The following is a 5,823-nucleotide window of genomic DNA, read 5'->3' as shown; positions in this document are numbered from 1 at the left end:
TTACCAGTACTGTGTTAGGACACTCATACTGAGTTAGGTTACTGGTACTGGGTTAGGTTACTAGTACTGAGTTAGGTTACTGGTACTGGGTTAGGTTACCAGTTCTGTGTTAGGTTACTGGTACTGAGTTAGGTTACCGGTACTGGGTTAGGTTACTGATACTGGGTTAGGTTACTGGTACTGGGTTAGGTTACTGGTACTGGGTTAGGTTACTGATACTGGGTTAGGTCACTGGTACTGGGTTAGGTTACTGGTACTGGGTTAGGTTACCGGTACTGGGTTAGGTTACTGGTACTGGGTTAGGTTACTGGTACTGGGTTAGGTTACTAGTACTGAGTTAGGTTACTGGTACTGGGTTAGGTTACTGGTACTGGGTTAGGTTACTGGTACTGGGTTAGGTTACTAGTACTGAGTTAGGTTACCAGTACTGTGTTAGGTTACTGGTACTGAGTTAGGTTACTGGTACTGGGTTAGGTTACCGGTACTGAGTTAGGTTACTGGTACTGGGTTAGGTTACCAGTACTGTGTTAGGTTACTGGTACTGAGTTAAGTTACCGATACTGGGTTAGGTTACTGGTACTGAGTTGGGGCACTCATACTGAGTTTGGTTACCAGTACTGGGTTAGGTTACCGGAACTGAGTTAGGTTACCGGTACTGGGTCACCGGAACTGGGTTAGGGCACTCATGCTGGGTTAGGTTACCGGTACTGTGTTAGGTTACCGGTACTGTGTTAGGTTACCGGTACTGTGTTAGGTTACTGGTACTGAGTTAGGTTACTGGTACTGGGTTAGGTTACCGGTACTGAGTTAAGTTACCGATACTGGGTTAGGTTACCGGTACTGAGTTAAGTTACCGACACTGGGTTAGGTTACTGGTACTGAGTTAAGTTACCGACACTTGGTTAGGTTACTGGTACTGAGTTGGGGCACTCATACTGAGTTTGGTTACCAGTACTGGGTTAGGTTACCGGAACTGAGTTAGGTTACCGGTACTGGGTCACCGGAACTGGGTTAGGGCACTCATACTGGGTTAGGTTACCGGTACTGTGTTAGGTTACCGGTACTGGGTTAGGTTAATGGTACTGAGTTAGGTTACCAGTACTGTGTTAGATTACTGGTACTGAGTTAAGTTACCGATACTGGGTTAGGTTACTGGTACTGGGTTAGTGCACTTATACTGGGTTAGGGTACCGGTGCTTCCGCGTACCTGGTACTGGACTATTTCTGGTTTGCAGCTCGGAGGTTGGGAACAGTCAGCACATTAAAAAAATGACTTGTTAGGGACTCTCCAAACGTCAATTTTTGATCTGGAGGGCTCCTTAACCAAACGTCAACATGTGTGAGAATGTGTTGGTATGGGGTATTTATATTCAGCGTTTACCCGTAGAGGCCTGTAGGATCTAAGACAGAACTCTCATGGGGGTTTTGTTTTCTCTGAACTCATTGTTTGACCTTTTGATAATTTTATCAGATTTCAAAGGTTGTTTTCTTGTCTTCTATGATTTCCACTTGTGAAATCATTTATTTATTTATTGTCAGATTCATGTGAAACAAGAATTACTTTGCTAAGTTGTGCATTGATGTAACTGTCTTGCAGTTTTTAAATCCTATGGATGCAGTAAGGATGTTTTTAGAACAGTTTAGTAGTTCCTTAAATAAACAATGCCACACTTACATAACGAAGAGAAAAAGAAGCCAATATTTTCAGACGTGGTACAAACTTTTCCACATATCTGTTAATAAACCAGTCGTCTATTTTGTCTCTTTTGGCAAGAAATAGTAGGACGGACTCGTTTAAGGTGGTATTTTGTTCTAAAAAATACCTTGGAATGGCTTCTGAGTACTTGGTTCTTGGCTGTGCGCTCAACCTGTGATGTTCTTTTTGAAGTCTGGTTGGTGGATGCTGGAAGGAAACTGGATTTTTATTCTTTACACCTGTTGGTTTAAAGGTGTCATTCCCAAGTAGCATTTTTTAAAGGATTTCGCCAACAGTTTTGGAGCTTTATTGTTTATTTCTGCTGGAAAAAAACGTGAAGAATGGGGGGTTTTCTGTTTGTTCATGGACAGACTTTCTTTGGACTCAGTCGCCTTTGATAGATTTCCAGATCTGGGACGGCTGCCACGAGATGATTAACACCTTGTAGCTGCAATTATGTAAGAAAGAGAAGTTGGAAATGAGAAAATGGAAGGTTGACTCACAAAGTTTGGGAAAGTTAAATTCAAGTCTTGGGAGCAATTATTCTGAGAGCTGGTGAGTTCAATATAGCCAACAGGAAGATATTTTAGCTTTTAGCAGTCACTTTATGCAACTTCTATTGACATTTTAAGTTGAAGCCAAAGCTGAGTCTATTTTCTATTTTCTTTAAATCCATCCCAGATTAGCACGCTAATTGTTTTAGCTTCGCATGCAGAACAAAAAATAAAAAATAATGAATGAAAAGGCCAACCGGTCTGTCATCACCGGTTCACAACGTATTTAAATCAAACTTCATCCTCATGCAAAACCAATTACACCTGTGTCAAAAAATCCCATTGAAACGTATTGATGTGTACGCCTGCATTTAGCTGTTTGAGTGGGCTGTTTTTGGCCACTCAACCGCGGACATCTTCACACCCACACTGCTTTTTTTGTATCCCGTAATGCCAGTTACAGCGTGAGTAGGCTGGTGCAGAAAAGAGGTGGTGGTGGAGGAGGAGAGGGGGATTGTTCATATCAGCGTTCACCACCAGCCCACACAAATTTATGCTATGTGATGATATAAATCTTATTTAATTATGTGGGAGCTGCCAGCGTGGAAGAAGAGGAGCGAGGTGATACCCGGGGGAAAAAAATAAAAAGTAAAAACTGGAGTTTCCGCTGGACTATCGGCTCCAGAACCATCGGCGGATCTCGCTCTTTATCGGCCGTATTAGTGACTGTATTAGTGACAGCTCAAATAAATAACAGCAAATCTGGTGTTTGCTGTCTGGCGCCAGCTGATGGCGGATGATCCATTTGTCATCGAACAGATTGTGGCGGTGAGGACTTCTTCACTCTGACCCAATTTCTGTTCTGTAAGAGAGAAACCTCTGCAGGAGAGATGGTGGCACATAAAAAAAAGAAAGTTTGGATGAAAGGCTGTCCTCGTTTGGAGGCAAAGTCGTCCTTACTGTTACAAATGACCACAGTCCAAACCCTGAAGATAAAGTAGCTCAGCAACGAGGATTTAATTCGGATCATTATAGCGGCGGTAAATTACACACATTTATTTATATTTACCTGTATTGGCATGTGATGCTTTTTCTTTTTTGGTCTTTTATGGATCTTTTAAGCACTTTTAATGAAAACAAGTCTAATTTTTTTCAGGGGAATCCATGTTTTTATTGTTTTTGTGTCTTGTTTAAAGGCTGCAAAATATATAGATTTATGAGTTGAGGTTGAATTTACTTTCTTTTTTTCTTTAGTACAATTTTCTATTGTTTGACTTTGACTTTAGGTGAATTTAATCAATTTATTTCACAGAAAGCAAAGACCTGAATGAGGTCATCGCACTATTCTTTACAATTTATGGCTGTAGAAAGGTTAGACTTCATAAAAGTGATGTGAGATAATGTTCTATATCAGAGGGTCTCCACTCAATCCCCCAGGCCTCTGACCGGTACTGCTCCATAGGTCACATGGACCAGTACCAGTACGTAGACCGGGGGTGCCATACTCAATCACACAGGGGGCCAAAATACAAAACACATCAGAAACATTTTTACAGTGTTAGTCTTTCAGAGTAAACTATATCCGTTTGTATGATCATATATTACCTTTGGAACAGTAAACACCTAATTATTTGTGAAATATGAGTTGTTTTTGTGAACTCTTTTCATACCTGGACTTAAAACAACTTGATCTATGAGGCTCTGCCTTTCGCTCCTTGAGGGAGCCGCCCATTTTATGATGTCATCCTTGAGCCGGCCTCTGCAGCGTGTCACCCACAAAAAAAATAAATTTATATATGTATATATTGATGTACATACTGTGTAGCCTAGATGTTTATTAACAAAATTTGGCACAGAAAGAATGGTGATGGTTGATGGGTTCATTTTGCGATGAAATTCGGTCAAAAAAATCTAGACATAAACATTTTTAGGATAAATTGCAATGATGAGAACATTGTGATTAGCACTGGCTGTGAACAGTTCTTTTCACTTTGAACCATCATCAAGCTCTGTATCAAAAATACCAGGAAATAGTCTTCTCCTTTTCTCCACTAACAAATAGTCTTCTTCCCTTCTCTACCAGGAAATAGTCAGCTCCCTTTCTCCAACATAAAATAGTCTGCACCTTTTCTCCAGCAGAAAATGGTTTTCATCCTATCTCCACCAAGAAATAGTCTGCTCCCTTTTCCACCAGGAAATTGTTTGCTTCCTCTGTCCACCGCGAAATGATTCTCTCATATTCTCCACCAGGATATAGTCTGCTCCCTTTTTCCATCAGGAAGTAGTCTGCTCTCTTTTTCCACCAGGAAATAATCTGCTCTCTTTTTCCATCAGGAAGTAGTCTGCTCCCCTCTTCCACCAGGAAGTAGTCTGCTCTCTTTTTCCACCAGGAAATAGTCTGCTCCCTTTTTCTATCAGGACGTAGTCTGCTTCCTTTTTCCACCAGGAAATAGTCTGATCCCTTTTTCCATCAGGACGTAGTCTGCTTCCTTTTTCCACCAGGAAATAGTCTGATCCCTTTCTCCATCAGGACGTAGTCTGCTCCCTTTTCCACCAGGAAATAGTCTGATCCCTTTCTCCACCAGGAAACTGTCTACTTAATTTCTCCACCAGGAAATTGTTTGCTTCTTCTTTCCACCACCACATAATCTTCTCCTTTTGTCCACCAGGAAATAGTCTTCTCCCTTTCTCCTGCCGTCTTCCCAGTATCCCCATCTCCTTGCATCATTCTCGGATACATTCAGGATCCATCCCAACATGTCGTGTCGTGTAGACTCCTCACCAGAAGCTTTTTCATGAAGTTTGAACCCTAAATTAAATGATTGTTTCTTGGTCATCGCTACACTGGCTCACAATATCGACAGCCGGCGTCTGCACGACTGTGCACGAGCCGGGGGTGGGGGGCTAGCGGTGATTAGCTAGCTTTGCGGAGAAAGTGTTTGTGTTAACCTGGAGGTGTGGCAAACTCTTCCTGGAGGGGGTGGTCCTCAACTTGTGATGTAAGCATGTGAGGACCCGCTCGTTTTCATTGGTGTGGGAGGGGCAGGTTTTTAGAGGATTACTCTTAAATACGTAAACGGATCAAAATACAGCTTTGGGTTGTTTAGAGTGAGGATTGAACGAAGTTCTTCTTGAGCTTTAAGTAGTCATTGATAAAATCCACAATCATCTCCAATTTCTCTTGAAATAGTCTCTTAGTGTTCCAGAACTAAACTTTTTTTTTAATATTTGGGACTTGTTTACATCAAGACAAAATAATATGTTAATATTAATCACATTTATCAAGACAAAGCAAAGAATAGTGCCTAGTAATTATTCCCTTTTAGGGATATTACGCGTAATAACTCCAGACAAGCAAAAGCACTTCCTCAGGTATTTAAAGTCACATGTGCGTCCTTCAGGCTCGACTTCTGAAATGACGGATTGTTCCTTTGTGAAATAATTGAGCAGCTGCTTTAAAGCAAAAATAAGACGATAATAAGGGGGCATGATCGCAGGCAGGAGGAATTATCCTGCAGCAGGTGCATCTTCTGGATATTCCTCACCGACACATGGAGGATTAGCGATATTACACCCACAAACGCTCGCATGAATCACCGCCTTTTACACGTGCATTCTTTTCTTATTAAGGAG

The sequence above is a fragment of the Oryzias melastigma genome, linkage group LG2 (assembly GCF_002922805.2).
Source record: "Oryzias melastigma strain HK-1 linkage group LG2, ASM292280v2, whole genome shotgun sequence".
NCBI classification, from domain to species: Eukaryota; Metazoa; Chordata; class Actinopteri; order Beloniformes; family Adrianichthyidae; genus Oryzias; species Oryzias melastigma.
The sequence above is the reverse complement of the archived record's forward strand: the minus strand, read 5'-3'. Positions refer to the sequence as shown.